The sequence below is a fragment of the Manis javanica genome, chromosome 2 (genome assembly GCF_040802235.1).
Source record: "Manis javanica isolate MJ-LG chromosome 2, MJ_LKY, whole genome shotgun sequence".
Taxonomy (NCBI): Eukaryota; Metazoa; Chordata; class Mammalia; order Pholidota; family Manidae; genus Manis; species Manis javanica.
The window spans coordinates 19601630-19618154 of NC_133157.1; the positions used below are offsets into that span (position 1 = coordinate 19601630).

General features: G+C 39.9%; 1 protein-coding gene across 1 annotated transcript in view; it reads right to left on the bottom strand.

The window, feature by feature from the left end:
• RGS3 (regulator of G protein signaling 3) overlaps positions 1-199 on the bottom strand; it is a 115843-nt gene extending 115644 nt beyond the window's left edge. Inside the window, exon 1 of the mRNA XM_036990548.2 lies at positions 85-199. The gene's annotated coding sequence lies outside the window, so the exon portion shown is untranslated. The remainder of the gene's footprint in view (positions 1-84) is intronic.
• Positions 200-16525: the final 16326 nt, after the last annotated feature.

A 16525-nucleotide genomic window follows, 5' to 3' on the forward strand; every position in this document is an offset into this window, starting at 1 on the left:
CTTCCCTCACCCCCACACCATAAGCACTGCCCTTAGCAGGGGCAAGCCTACTCCTGGCCCCAACCCAGAGGCAGATAGACTTACCTGCACCCTGGATTTGAGTGTGCCCAATCTTCCTCCCAACTGGGGAAGTCTGAGTCCAGGCATCCTTTCTGAGCAGGGAGGTATCCTGACCCTGCCACTCTATCCAGCCAGGGAAAATGGCACAAGCCACAGTCAGGATATTGAGGCTTGAGGTGCTGTAGACCTGCAGGAGCAAGATGGGAGCATGAGTTATGCATGGCCTGAAAATGCCTCACAACACACTTAAATATACCATGAAACATACACACATTCACATACACGGATTGATTACAAGACTGACTCTATAACTAATCTTTTCTAATTCAGTAGGAATTAGAAAGCATGGTGTTCTGGAGCCCTGGGTGACAGTGGCCCCTTCACAGCTCTGCCAGGGACTACAGTGGCTCCTGCACTAGAGACCACCTAGCACTCAGGAAGCTGTGAGCAGACTGCAGACGCACACTCAGGAAGGCAGGACCGGCAGGAGAGCTGGGCAGAGCTGCACTTTCTGACTGTGGCCTGGGAGAGAAGAGACTGAGGCCCATGCTGGGCATGTCTGCCTGACTCAGGACAAAGGTCCCACTGCCTTGCACATTCCTTCCTGCAATGGCTAACCTATTCAGTTAGGAGGCCCCAATGCTACTCTGATCCTGATCTGGCCCCTCTAAGTGGCACCATCTCCACTGCTTTCACCACCAGCAGGAAGGACCATTTACTTAGTAGAGTGCTGGAAGCTTCCTTCTCTTAAAGGGGAAGGTTGCCCTTTTCTCAGAGGGAGAGAAGGAGGACAGAAGGGAATGGGAGCCTGGGAGTGGCCCTGCAGGAAGACTGGCCATATTAACCCATACTGCTGTCCACAGGGGACATCCAGAAAGGGTCACAGTTATGGTCCTGTTTTCCCCAGGGAAACAGGAGAGTTGGAGAACAGCTCAGCTTTCTGACATATACTGAGCACTATGGCAGCCTCTGGCCATGGGCCTCAGAATCTCTCTTACACCTCACCCCACTCCACATGTGGCATAAATACACTATACACTCAATGCAAACACACACTGCACACATACACATACATACCATAGCACTTCCCAGGTGCACATATAAATATACCATATATACAAACATGCCCTACACATACACACACACACACACACAAATGAACATACCATATTCACACTTCACTCACATGTACAAACACACCACACAGGGTAAAAATGCATCCTGGGCACATACACAAGCACATAGACACACACCACACACTCATACAACACAACACACTTAAATACACCACATACATACACCACATTCCCATACACAGATTGGTTACAGGTATTTTTTTTTAAGACTGACTCGGCAACTAGAATAAGGGCTGCTTGGATTTGGAGAAATGGACTTAAGGGATTTATTTGAGTACATTTCCACATTAGCTATCAAAGAATCTTAGTTCCCTTAAATATCATCTGGCCCAATATCCAAAAACTTTGAAAAGTAATAATAAAGGCACCTAGGACTACCAGATATTATATGGTATTAAAATAATAGCATAGTACCAGAAAGAAGATGAACAGAACAATGAAACAGAATAGAAAGTTTAAGGGGAAAAATAATTTTATTTAGAAAACAAGAAAGATATTTAAAGAATTTCAGTAAAGACTCATTTCAAAAAGTTACAAGAGGAACAAGCTACTTCAGATGAAATTTTTACAGGAAATAATAAAGCTAAAGTTGAAATTTACTTTTTTTAAATAGGCTTCAACAAGAAAACCAAAGTCTGGTTCTTTGAAAAGACCAATAAAATAGAACTCTGACAAAACAAAGAAAACTACAAATAAACAAGTTTAGGAAAGAAAAAGATAACCAAAATACAAAGTTAATCCTTTATAAGAAGAGAAAACATTGCAACCTTATTCTATAAATTTGAACATCTGGGGAAAAACAATAGATGATTTTCTAGGAAGTATTCATTACTAAAATTGAGACAAGGGTTTGAATTTTTAATAGATCACTAACCAAAGATAAAATACAAAAGAAAATCAAACTCCACTTGACAAAATTAGAGAAGACCCAGATAGTTTTAGAGGTCAGTTCTATAAGACCTTAATGCCTATGTAATTTAAACTCTTCAGAACTAGAGAAACTAAATTTGTCAGAGCTAGGTAAAAGGTTAAGACAAAAATCAGATAAGGTTAACAATACAAAATTACAGACCAAAGGCCAAAGATAAAAATAAGAGTAGAAATGATAAAATAGAAACATACGTTGAGAAGGTCTATTTAAAATGTTACAAAACTGGGCCCACATTCTCTCAGTTTGCCACATTTCTTTTTTTAAAGAAAACCCAGAAATCTCAAATTTTTTATATATTTCTCCCAATGTTTTAACTTTGGTGATTCATTCAAAAAATTTTTAAATATTTTGTAGGCCAAATAAAACAATCCTCTTCCCTATAACTAGTTTCAAATCTCTGCTAAACTAATTTGATTTATGAATATAGACACAAAAATCCCAAATAAAAAATTAGCAGATCAAATCCAGCAGTATATTCATGATCAAGTGGTATTTATTCCAGAAATGCAAAAATAGTCTGAATTTAATGAACATTCTAGTGCAGGGGTTGACAAACTATGCTTACAGGCCAAATCCAACCCATTACCTATTTTTGTACAGAAAGTGAGCTAAGAATGGATTTTACATTTTAAAATGGTTTTAAAAAGTTTGAAAAAATTAAAAGCTTTTCTGTGGCCATAAGATTTTTAAATATCTAAACTAAAAAAAAAAGTGAATCTAGGATATTTCTAAAATATATGGCAAATAGGTATATATGTACAAAGAAGTCTTACAGATCAGTAAGAAAAATATAAATGTACCAGAGAACATGAATAATCATTACACAAGAGAGGAAATGTAATTGACTAATGCATAAAAACTAGTAACCAAAGAAATAAAAAAGAAATTTTAAAAGAAGGAAAAAAAATGCCTTCAAGAAGTTCAAGCTTTTGTATTTACAGATGAGACAACTAAGGTTTAGACTTGTTAACTGAATCAGGTTGCTAAAGTAGGAAATAAAGAGTAGAGAAATAAAAATCCAGCCAAAAAATGATGCCCACCCTCCTGCAGAGTAGCTGGGCTACAGATCTAGTGGGAGTGAGACCTACATGGCTACACACTAATATTCAACAAACATTTGCTAAGCTAAGTACCTATTTTGCTAAGTACCTATCTTGTGCTGAGCCTTCCACTGAGCATTGAGGACACAGAAGTGAACAATATGGAGTTTATAACCTAGTGGGAGATTGGATGAGTGTTCAATAAAGGAAATATGTCAACCTGTGGCTACACAGATTAACATCTCACTTAGTCTGGGGAGCTCGGCAGACTTACATGATAAAGGAAGTCATTGAATATTTCTCAAAGGAAGTGACCTGAAGGATGAGTTAGCCAAGCAAAGGAGGTGAGAGAAGGGTTACAGGCAGAACGAACAAAACACGCAAAGGCCAGAAAACGAGAGCGAATCATTGGACATTTGAAGAACTGAACAATGGGAAGTGTGGCGGGAAACTTACAGTTTGAGGGAGGGAGTAACATGCAAGACAGTAAACATCATACAGGGCTTCATATTTTATTAAAAGGAGTTTGGTAGTTGGTGCTCCAGATGAATATCCAGATACTGATCCCCCATCCCTAGATAATTGGAAAGGGTGCTAAGTGAGCAGAAACTCATCACCCAGCGGAACTATCAAAAGTGTACCTCTTACAAGCTTTAAGATTTGTATTTCTGTAGAAAGGAAATGTATTTGTTCCATTTGAGTCCATGCAGCATCATCCCTGGAGATTTTTAAGAGTGGGTTAAACCCAGCTCTGAAAAATTGTAGGTCTCTAGAATAATTTTCATCTTTTATAAAAAAATCTTCAACCCATTTTAGGAATCTAGTGCTGTGCTGGAGCCAATTCATACAGGCCTATGAGAACACATTGCTAAATTTTCAGGACTTTAGCAAAGTCCTGATTGTTAGAGCCATTATTAAAAAATTTCATTATATAAACTAACAGTTAGACTCAAATTCTCAAAACTCATCATTTCCTAATTATTTTACTATACTTTATTATCTGTGCTCTTGGGGGTTACCTACATCTATTGTATCTGTATAGTATGCTACTGTGCAACTATTCCCAACTCCGTGTTCAGTGATGTCACACTGGTAGTTTAAACCAGCCATGCTACGAGTATTTGCACTAAGGAGATTAGCAAGTACTACAAATCAGGGCTTTATTTGATTTGTTGATTGTCTAGATTGGGATGCAATTCCATTTGTCAAAACACTGGTGACAACTATAGGTTGACTATGGATACAAGAGTTCAGAAAAAAATCATTGGAAGCATTCTGTGAAACTCAATTTACTATATGGAATTTGCAATAGAGTTTTTGTATATTATTTAAAGGAGTTTGGGCTTTATTCTAAGAGCATAAGGCATTCATTAAAAGATTTTTAGCAAGATCCAAAACAGCCTTTATTTGTGTCTTAGATCACTCTGGCTAGAGTGGGATGGGTAGTAGTAGGGTTGGAAACAGAAAAGTACTATTAGGTGAAGTCTTTTCCAGTAGTTCCAGGTAAAAGATGACAGTGGCCAAACTAGTGTAGTCGCAGTAGGAATAGAAGAGGTAAAATCAACAGGACTTGGTGATTGATTGGAAGATAAAATGCAAGGAATCCTGGCTTGAGAAATTTGGATGTTTAGAAGTGCCCTTTACAGAAGTGGAGAACATGGGAGAGATCCCTTTACAGAGATGGCCAACTGAGGGGAAATTTGATGAGTTCGACTTGATGAATCTGCTAAGGTTGAGTTACCAATGTGCTGTCCAAATGGAGATGTCAAATGAACAGAAAGCTTAGGCTAGACATACAGATTTAGAAATTGCCAATGAAGCCATGGCACAGATAAGAGAGCCCAAGAAGAATATTCAGTGTGAGAAAGCTCAGGAAAGAACCAATAAAAGTACCAACCAAAAAAACGGGCAGAGAAAGAAAGACCAGAAAGGGAGAAGGAAAGCCAGGGAGTGTATTAAGAAGGAGATAAAAGTCAAGAATGTCAGATACTGTTGAGAGATCAAGTAGGTTAAAAACTAAGAAGTGTCTGTTGGATTTAGCAACAAGGCAGTCATTGTTGACCTTCCATCCCAGAATAAAATGCTGGAAGGCAACAGCTCCACATGAATGAAAATGTAGCAAATTCACTTGAAAAGGAAAAATACCCTGGGCTCAAAGCCAGAGAATATTCTTGGGTCAGGTTTTTTTCTTGTCCTAAATTTAACCAGCTGGAATGCTTTGTTAAGTGGTATTTTATGCACTCGTGAAATGCAGGATTTGCCTTTAAAAGTATGTCTGCAATTCATCTTCAACTTAGAACACAGTATCTTTGGGTTGGTGGTTCTCCACAGGAGCAGATGCTGGTTGCTGTAAATACCACTGAGAAACTTTAATTTGCCTCACATGGGGAAGATTTTGGTGACCTAAATATACAAACAGAGTGTAAGTGGGAAGTAAATGAAAAAATTCAAGATTTCAATTGACCCAAGAGGTGTTGTTTCAAAGTAGAAGTGAGCAAAACCTTTACTGCCCGCAGAATGTGAAATAGTAATCTGAGTCTAAAGATAAAAGGCAAAGACTTAGTAAGAGCCAGAAAAAGCAGAGTCCTCCATCTCTCCTGGAATGGCTCTGGGTCCCTGTGGTCACTTGGGAAGCCCTTTTCAAGAAGCACCCCTTTACCTGGCCTGATAACAAGCCACTTGGATTAGCACAGTCAAGGGTTCCAGAGGCCTTCAAAAAGTTTTCCAAACTCAAAATATAATATAAACTTTTGCCTCCAACCAAGATGGAGTAACATCTTGGGACCAGATCCAATCCAGGCACAGGCTTTTCCCTCTCACCTGAAGCAATTAGAAGATTGGACAAAATATATGAAGCAGTAGTTTTCAAGATACTGGAAATTACAAATAAAAGGATAGTGATCCCTGAGTAACAGAAAACCAACAAGGTGAGCCCTAAGATTGTCCCATTTTATTGGCTGGAGACTTTCTAAAAGGGAGAGGGAAGGAAGGCCAACTTCAAATCTCTGAATTGAGGGGTTCTGGAGCCAAAGCAGCTACAGTTCACAGAACAGAGTATCAGAGAAGAAAGAGCTACATGAAGAGAGAGCTCCAGAGATCTGCAGAGAGTGTCCCTTCACATCTTTAGCAATGTACTGATGAGCTCATAGCTATGAGGAACATACTCCAAGGCTGGAGAAAGAACCACTCAAAAGGATGTTTGAAGCTCACACTGGGCCAGGAATAATTCTTACTCTCATCAGCCAGAGTAGAAAGACCTTCACAGAGCTTTGGGTAGGTACTCAGACAGTTTTGCCTCAGTTGTGGGGAATATTAGCCCTAGACTAAATGTTGTTCTAGTCCTATCAAAAAAGCTTAAAAGCAAGACCCAGCATGATCAAAATGTTTCTATATAACTTAAATACATCCCAGAACAAGCTCAAGCATATTTATAGGAATACGAAAATATCCAACACCCAAAAAGGTAAAACCCACAATATCTGGTATCCAATAAAAAGTTACCAGGCATTACACTGATGGACAGTGACTGTAAAGGGGTAGGTGGTGGGACTTGATAATGAGGGGAGTCTAGTAACCATAATGTTGCTCATGTAATTGTAGATTAATGATACCAAAATTAAAAAAAAAAATTTTTTTAAGTTACCAGGCATGCAAAGCAGAAAAATGTGATCTATAATAAGGAGAAAAATCAATCAACAGAAACCAATCCAGAAATCATACAGATGACAGAATTAGTAGATAAGCACATTAAAATAGTTAATACAACTGTATTCTCTATGTTTGAGAACACTTTAAGAGAATGTTAAATACAGACATGGAAAGTATGAAAAAGACCAAATACCTAGAGTTAAAAAATATAAATATCTGAGATGAAAAAATACACAGAATGGGATCAACAGCAGCTTAGACACTGTAGGAAGAAGACTATTGAACCTGAAGACATAGCAGTAGAAACCTTTAAAAATAAAACACAAAGAGAAAGAGCATAAAAAAAAGATAAAAAGAACTTCAGTGAGCTGCAGGACAACTCCTAGTAGTCTAAAAGATTTGTAATTGGAATCCCTGCAGGAGGTAGGGGACAGAAAATATATTTCAAAAACAAAGCTGGGGGTATCATGCTCCCTGACTTCAAGCTATACTACAAAGCTATAGCATTTAAAACAGTGTGGTACTGGCACAAGAAAAGACCCATAGATTAATGGAACAGAATAGAGAGCCCAGAAATAAGCCCATGCAATTAATATATTAAAATTAACATATGACAAAGGAGGCAAGAATATACAATAGGAAAAAGACAGTCTCTTCAATAAATGATATTGGGAAACTGGACAGCTACATGCAAGAGAATGAAACTGGATTGTCAAACACCATACACAAAAGTAAACTCTAAATGGATTAATGACCTAAATACAAGACACGAAACCATAAAAGTCTTAGAAGCAAACATAGGCAGGAAACTCTTGAACATCAGCATGAGTAAGTTTTTTCTGGATACATCTCCCCTGGGCAAAGGAAATAAGAGCAAAAATAATCAGGTGGGACTACATCAAACTAAAAAGCTCCTGTACAGCAAAGGAAACCAACAACAAAACAAAAGATAACCTAATGTATGGGAGAATATAGTCACAAATGACACATCCAATAAGGGGCTAATATCCAAAATATATAAAGAACTCATATGACTCAACACCAAGACAAACCCAAATAACCTAATTTAAAAATACACAGAGGACCTGAGTAGACATTTTTCTAAAAAAGACATACAGGTGACCAAAAGACAGGCACACAAAAAGATGCTCCACATTATAATCATCATGAAAAGGCAAGTCAAAATCACAATGAGATATCACCTCACACCAGTCAGAATGGCTCCTATCCAAAAGATAAGAAATAACAAGTGTTGGCAAGGATATGAAGGAAAGGCAACCCTCTAGCCACTGTGGAAAGTAGTGTGGCGGTTCCTCAAAAAACTGAAAATAGAAATACCACACAACCCAGTAATTCCACTTTTAGGAATCTATCCAAAGAAAACAAAATCACTGATTCAAACTATGTTTATTGCAGAGTTATTTACAATAGCCAAGATATGGAAGGAACAAAAGTGTCCATCAGTAGATGAATGGATAAAGAAGATGTGGTACATATATACAATATTATTCAGCCATAAAAAAGAAATAAAACAACATGGATGGACCTAGAGGGTATTGTGGTAAGTGAAATACACCAGGAGGAGAAAGACCACTACCATATGGTTTCACTTATATGTGAAATCTAAGAAAATCAAAACAAAACAAATGAACAAAACAGAAACAGACTCATAAACACTGAGAAGTGACTGGTGGTTACCATAGAGGAGGGGTTGGAAAGCATGGGGGACGGGGAAAGGGAGGAGAATAAAGGGGCACAAAAATTTTCAGTCATAATATAACTTGGTCATGGATGGCAGTACAGCATGGAGCATATAGCCAATGATTCTGTAACATCTTTCTATGTTGACAGATAGTAACTGCATTTAATAGTATTTTAGAAAAGGAAAGAATGGGTGAAATTTCCCCAAATTTGATGAAAACTATAAACCCACAAATCCAAGAAGCTCAATCAACCCCAAACAAAAGAAACATGAAGAAACCTATACCAAAGCACATCATGATCAAATTGCTTGAAATCAGTGATAAAGAGAAAATCTTGAAAGCAGCCAGAAAAAAAAAAAAAACATTACACAAAGAGGAACAAAAATGACACTGGACTTCTTGTCAGAAATATGTACCATCAGACAATGAAATAACGACTTGAAAGTATTCAAAGAAAAAAGTGCCAACCTAGAATTCTTTACCCAGCAAAAATACCTTCTTTCAAAAATGAAGGTAAAAATAAGTATTTTTCTCAGACTTACAAAAGTTGAATGAATTCATCAAAACCTACACTACAAGAAACTTAAAGTCTTCCAGGCACAAGGAAAATATACCACATGGAAGTCTTGATCTACACAAAGGCATGAAGAGAACACCAGAAATGGCAACTATGTGGGTACATATAAAAGAGTTTTTCTTCTTATTTTAATCTCTTGAAAAGAACAATGTAGCTAGGATAAAGAATCATCAACTAAAAAACACCCAGAGCTCCCTGCATCCTGGAATGAATTGTTACATATTGCCTTGTCCAAATTCTGATGAAGTAATTGCAAGGAGCGAACTCCAGGGAAGCAATTAGCAAGTTAGCATTAGCAGTCATTGGGGACTGTGGATTCTACTTATGGAAGAAAATAATATAGATATGTTTAAGTATAAAATGCAGCAACCAAGGCTGAGACCTGTGGCTCAGCTGGATTGAGCTCAAGCTTGAATACCAGGCTTATGTAAAGCAATGCCTATTTCTGGCTCATGTCACTCTGATGGTGATGTGCCCTTCCAGTGGACAGCAGTAGATCATACTGAGAGACAAAGGACATGGCATCCAGAGATCCCAAACATTCTCTGGGGAAATTTCACTGGGAACTAGGGAATATATCTAGGCTGCTTTTACCAGAGCTATAACAGAGAAGTGGCATATATTCCTTTGCCTCTAGGTTCTTACCAACCACTCTTGGACCCCTTTTTCTTCTCCCATCATCCTAATGAAACTGTTCACTCAGAGGTCACCATCAATTTTCTAATTATGAAAATCACTGCTTATTCTCAGCCCTCATCCACTTTGCCTTAGTTTTCCTCCCACTTCTCTGATAATTCCTGTTTCATGGCTCTCGCTGCCTTCTAGAGAGAAGCCAGCCCTTCAGTCCCCCTTCGTCAATATTCTCTCCTTCCAAGATCTCCTGTCCTATAGCTACTGTCCCCTGTTCCAATGATGACTCCCAGAACTTCCTCCAACCCCAGGGCCCAGGGCCACCTCTGCTTTGCCACACTACCTAAAAATCTCCCTCCTCTCTGCACCCACCCTCCCTGTGACTGCTCATCGATACTGTGGCCCTAATTGTCTGTTTCCATATCTTTCTATCCAACTAGACTGTGAGCAACTCTAATGCCGTGAATGAGATGTATCATGTTATTAGCTATCTCCTGCCCACCCTAGTGTCAGGCACACATTTTAAAAAGCCAAATTTTGCCAGCAAATCCAGATCTAAAATCAGCATATATGGCATAGATTGTGAATAGCCAAAATTGCCCTCAAATAATCCCTTAGTCACTCATAAAATATACATGGTATTGTAAATCAACAGCAAATTCACCTTCCCCATCTTGCACTCCCTCTGGGATGTATTTTCGATGAGTGGCAGAGCTAGAACAGCCCCTGTCAGTTGCATTTTATTCTCCCTGTCACTCCTTCCCACTTGTGCTTCATTTTTTGGCCCCACACATTGTTTCAGTTTTCATAAGTGAAAAGCATGTAGAACCATAACTCCACTGTGAAGGTTTGATGAATGAATTCTTTTATCTTTCCTTAACTTGGTTTTTCCTTTTGTCTTCATAGTTCTGATAAAAACAGCACCTTGCTGAATCAAGCAGAAAATTCTTTGATTCCTCCCTCTTCCTCACTCTCTCTTTCCAGGCCGAGGCTCCTGTTTTTCTCCTTTGCACAGCATCCCTTGGTCTCCATTCCTATGCCACCTACACACCCCAGGCCCTGATTTCCCTCCCATCTTGACTTTGATGATACTCTCCTAAATCTCACTGGTCTCGCTGGACTCTTTCCAACCCATGTTTCACTGCCATTAGATTCACATTTTCTAAAGCACGAATTTGGTCCTGTCACTCCCCTATTCAAAAGCCATCAAGGGCTCCCCATTGGCTATCAAATAGAGTCCACTCTCTCCAGTCTAGAATTCAAGGCCCTGAACAGTCCAGTCACAAGCTGTCTCCAGTCCCGCCCTCCACTCTTCCCAGATAGGAACACTACACTCCTTGCCTATCCCCAGACTTTACCACCTGTGCCTCTTCCCTCCACCTAAAGCCCCCCACCCCCACCAAACACCTCCACTTTCTGAAACCTAACTCAGCCTCAGGTGGTAACATCCAAAGTGTCCCTCCTCCTTCTCATCACTATAGCTTATTCTTGTGCCAGTCAGCTCCCCCTGCTCCATTATATGGACCCTAAAGAAAAGGAGAGATGTCATACATGTTTTCTATTCAGTTGTTCATGCAGCACATGTTATGGAACATTTATGATGTGCCAGCCAGTCAGCCAGGTGTTGAAGATACGCAGTGAAGACAGATGACACTCACAGAACTCATGGTCTGGCAGTGCAGGATGGTAGCAGACAAGCTGTGAACCCCACAGAGGCTGGGATAGGAAGAGTGAATGAGGGTAACCTTACTCTGACTATAGTCAGAGAATGCTTCCCAAAATAAGAAATGTGTAATCTGAGACCTGAAGAATGAGTAGAAAGTAGTCAGGGAGAGCAGAGAAGAAAAGTTTTACAAGTTGAAGAAAAAGTACAGAGGAAAAACGTCTGAAGCTATAAGAGGACAGGACTCATTAGAAGAACCGAAAGAGAAAAATCATGGCTGAAGCACATAAAACAAGGTGAGAATGGGGGGAACTGGGGCTCAGGAGACAAGCCGGGTCCAGCTAGGCCAAGCCCTACCTTATAAGCCTTGCAAAACAAGCAAAAGAGGTTGGGTTTGATCCTGAGGGCAAAGGAGAGTTTAAGGAAAGGAGTATCATGATCATATTTGCATGTTGCAAAGATGGCAGAATGAGTGGCTGCAGTAAATACCAGGGGTTGATACAGTGTCCCAGATGGAGGAAGGCCTGGACTAGGGTAGGAGCAGGAGAAACAGAGAGGGGCATGGATTTGGATGCTCTAGCTAATATGATTTGATGATTCACTGAATTCAAAAGGGCCATGAGAGGAAAAGCTCAGAGATGATCTAACAACCTGTGCTTTGCACATAATAGGTCTTCATTTAATATTTGTGGAATGAATGAGTTAATAACAAATAACAAATGAATGAACAAATGTACCAATGAATGAAAGGCAGAGAAGAATACACTAAATTAGGGGATTGTGAGGTATCATGATTGGTGCACATGGTGTGTGTGGGGTCACAGGGAAATCAGTATAGCTCAGAGAAGACAAATAGGGACTCTGTGGCATCTTACTACACTGATGGACAGTGACTGCAATGGGGTATGGGGGGGACTCGATAATAAGGGTGAATGTAGTAACCACCTTGTTTTTCTTGTGAAACATTCATAAGAGTGTTTATCAATGATACCTTAATAGAGAAAAAAGGATGCACTAAATTATTTTTTGAATCCCTTCCAAGACAGAGCCATCCTTAAAAGTAATATAGACTAAAAAAAAGTCTGAATTTATTGGTTTTACCCTTTCTATATTTTTTAACAGGTGAAATGTGGTCAAGATAAATTTAGGAGATGTAAAGCAGTGTAAGAGCTTCAGATTACTTTTGGTATTTTTGTCTCCCTGAGTCTCTGTCCAACTGATAATTTGTCGATTCACAATAGCTCCCAACTTCCCAAAATCCTAGGTCTCTGCGTATGTTTCAGAATTTTCTGCACTTTTGAAACAGTTCTTCCAATGACAATCTAAATTGTTCAAAGACTAATTCATTTGTTTATCAAGTATATATTGAGTGCCTACTACATGCTAGGGCTATAACCTGGGAGTACAACCATGACAACAGACTGCCCCATCCTTCCAGAAGCTACTGTTCCCTTGAACATTTAAATTGGATCATACATATAAATATTGAAATGTGGGGGTTTTTCTCCATTTACTCACAAATTAGTGTTTTTGGCTACAAAGACTGGCCTCAGAAATAACCACAGGCCTCCAGTCTCTGAAGAGTATCATTTTCATGATGTAATATTGCCACCTAGTGGTCCCCAGCAACATTACCGATTGATCCAGGAAATTTTCTAGCTATATTCCTGGAAATGACTATCTACCCAGAACTTTTCCTTTCTCTATCATTATAACCTAGGGGTTGATTCTCGAACATATAATAGGTACTTGATGTTTGTTAAATAAATGTATAAACAGAAGGACAAATTGATTTCATATCCTGGTACCTGAGAGCAACTGGAAGAGAAAATGAAGAAAGTCTTTCCCATACTCATCTAGACTCCAGAGGGCCTCTAATCATTTCTATCTAAAGGCCAGAGTTATTTCTGTCCTTAATTTAACAAACAATTCTTTTAGATGCATTTGAATAAACTGATTTTTTTAGAGGTCACTGCTACCATGGATGAAACACTGACTCTCTCCCACCAAAAACAATCAAGAACAGATCGATTACCCCAGATGCCGGGACCAAGACCAAAACAAAAGACAGCTGGCTCTGCAAGGAAGAGTGTTGACACAGAAGGTCTAAAAGTGCTTTGATGGACTGCTTCTACACACAGGTCAGACTGGATCAGGTGTCACTCAGAGAACTATAGTGAACTAAATGAAGTGGCCTATCCCTAGTAAGGATAACAAAGAAAGAAAAGAACAAAGGGAACCAGAAACTAGTTTCTTAGGCATGTAGAGTTCCTAGGACAATATTCCAACAGGCTAAGCAGACAGTGGATCTCCAAACAGTTCTGGCTGGAGCCACCTGACTGTTAGGCCTAATTCTCCTGATTCCTAAGGCCCACACGATGGAGTAATGGCCGTTGGCAGCAGTTACCTGGCTCTTCCTCTTTCAGAACATTGGAAGGTGAAGCAAAGGGTTCCTGAGGGCTCCTGCCAGTCAGTCAATTCTTTTCTACATGGTCTCATTCTTCCTTTCCTATTAAGACTGTCCCACTGTGAGCTGGGCACTAAACAGAGGCAATTGGAGAAGCATCGGAGTGCAGTGGATGAGAAGAGCAAGGACCCAGGTTCTAAGCCTAGCCCCCTTCACTGGATGGCCTCGGTGTTTCTGGCAAATTACTTAACCTCTCCAGCAAGGCCACCAGATACTATTATGAAGGCTGTGGACCAACTCTGGGGGTGATGTTCTTATTGTAATCATTTTAGATGTGTATATTTATTAATTTTTCAGCAGATGGTAGCAAAGTGTACTAAAGGGTGCCTTTTTTCCTAATTCACTCCAAGACCCTATATGGGCTTTTATCAGCCCTGTATTCTGAGCCTCAGTTTTCTAATCTATAAAATGAAGATAGTTCACATCTATGGACATAGGTGGCCATGAGAACCAACCAAGGGATGTAAAATGCCTTGAAAACTCTACTGTAGTATAGAGATTGTATTTCCCTTAATTCTGCTTGTGATCATCCAAATGTGAGGAATTGGTATTACAAAGGTGAGAGGTTTCAGCCTGCCAATGTTTGTCCTCCCTCTGAAAACAGAAGCTAAGGTTAGTGTTGAGATAACAAGTATCTTCTCACTCAAAACATGCCATAATTCAAAAGGTAAACTTTGTACTCATCAATAGAGTTAAAAGAATGTGCCGATTTCTGGGAGTTATCAAGTAAAGGAGTTGAGTTGAATTGGTTATCAAATAGTTAGACCTCTGAATCTTCAGATAAAATGAGCAAGTGAAAGCTCAGCCCTGACCCATCCCCAATCCCTCTATTAACCACTGGAAGCCAGCTTTGCTCAGATGGACATGTCTGGGGGTATGCTAAGGAGAAGTGAAAAAAGTCATATATTTTTAAGTTAGCCCACAGAAGTCATTCTGCAATGTAATGTACATTCAAGAAATAATTATTTCCAGGAAAACTGCCCACATAAACACCTCTTGGATTTCTCTCATCATGAAGATTGAGCTAAGTATAGTTCAGTCTAGTAACACAAATGATGTCATATAATTTTGATTTGGCTTGGAAAACAGGAATGGGTAGGCAGCAGTTTTAGCTTTCTAAGTTGGTCTGTTTTGAGAGAATGACATTTACTCTGGAGTTGAGTGTGAAATCTGCCTTTCTTATACAACCTGTATAAGCGTTCAGTTACGTTATTACATAATTTGGGTATTAGCATAACTAAGGTAGGGCACAGACATGGGACAAGCATCATGATTGACTTTTCCTGCCTATGATGAAAAATGCCAAGATCTAACTAGTATAGTAAGGACAGGAGAGACTCCATCTTAAGGCTAAGATTCCATTTTAAAAACCAGGGAGTTAGGAGGTAAGATTCCTAACATACTCTTTGGTAATCAGCCAACAACCTATCTTATGGCAAGACAAGCAGCCCTAAATAACAGGTTCCCAGAGCTCGAGGGTAACCACTCTCTTGGAGAACAGGATCAATAAATTCCTTATGTTGTTTATCTTAGAGAATTATCTAGAGGGCTGACCGCAGAGGGTGACATAATGTCTCTCACTGGAGACGTTTTTGAAAGCCTTAAAAGACAGAATCCTAATCCCTTAAATGTGCCTCCTCTCTGAGGGCGCCCACCCTCCCCTCTTCAAGTGTGTACTTTTTGCCTTAAAGACTTCTTGCTGCTCAACTTATTGCGTCTTGTCGTGTGCTCTTCCAGTAGTAAGCGTCTTCGTTACTTCACTACTTCATTCAATTATCTGGACTTAAGCACAAGTCTTCCATCTGTCCTATTTCAGACAAGTAGGGAAGGCTACTGAGATCTCTGACTGGGGCTTCCAAGCTCCTGTCACCTGGTTGACCTGGAGAGGACTGCTGCTGTACAGTCATGCTCTTTAGTTGCCTGCCTGAAAATCTCTTTTCTTTGCCTTTGGCAAGTTCTCAGAACATCATCTCACTCCATCCAGTGCTCTGTAGCTCCCCCAAATCCTGGGGTGGTAGGGGCTTAGTTCCCACGCCATGCAGATCCAAGTGGATATTGGACGCCAGGTGACCCTGGCCTCAGGAGTTGGCGAGGGATTTGTCCTATGCCAAGCAGGAGTTCAATGAGCTTCCCTTTCCTCCCCCTGCTCTTCCTTGCTCTCTGCTGCCATTCACTGCTACTCTCACTTTCATGAATTCCTTCCCTATCAACCTGCTTGTCCATCCTGCTTGAGACCTCTTGCTTGTTCAGAGTCAAGAACCCAGCCCCGTCCAGGTTGAGGTTTCACCTAGTGCACAGGGAGAGACCTCCCCAGATGCAGCTGCCCAGCAACATAATCAAAATTGATGAGGGGTAAGTTTCGCTTACAAAAAATATCTCAGACTCAGTCCACAGCTTCACTTCCAGCTTAACAGTGTAAGGAGCCCTGCAGACTGCTCTCCAGTGAAATTGGTGAAAAAATATTTTTTTCATTTTTTAAGTCTCTGAAAATGGCCCTAAGGGCATATGTAAATGAAGAGACATTTGTTCAAGAAAATCTACAAAAATACAGTAAGAACTGCAAGAGTCTATGGTATGTGACCCTAGACCCATGCCCTCTGCCCCCCTTCTTCAGCGAGACAGAAACTCTACTCCAGAGTGCTGCAGCCCAGGAATACAGGGCTCCCTCTC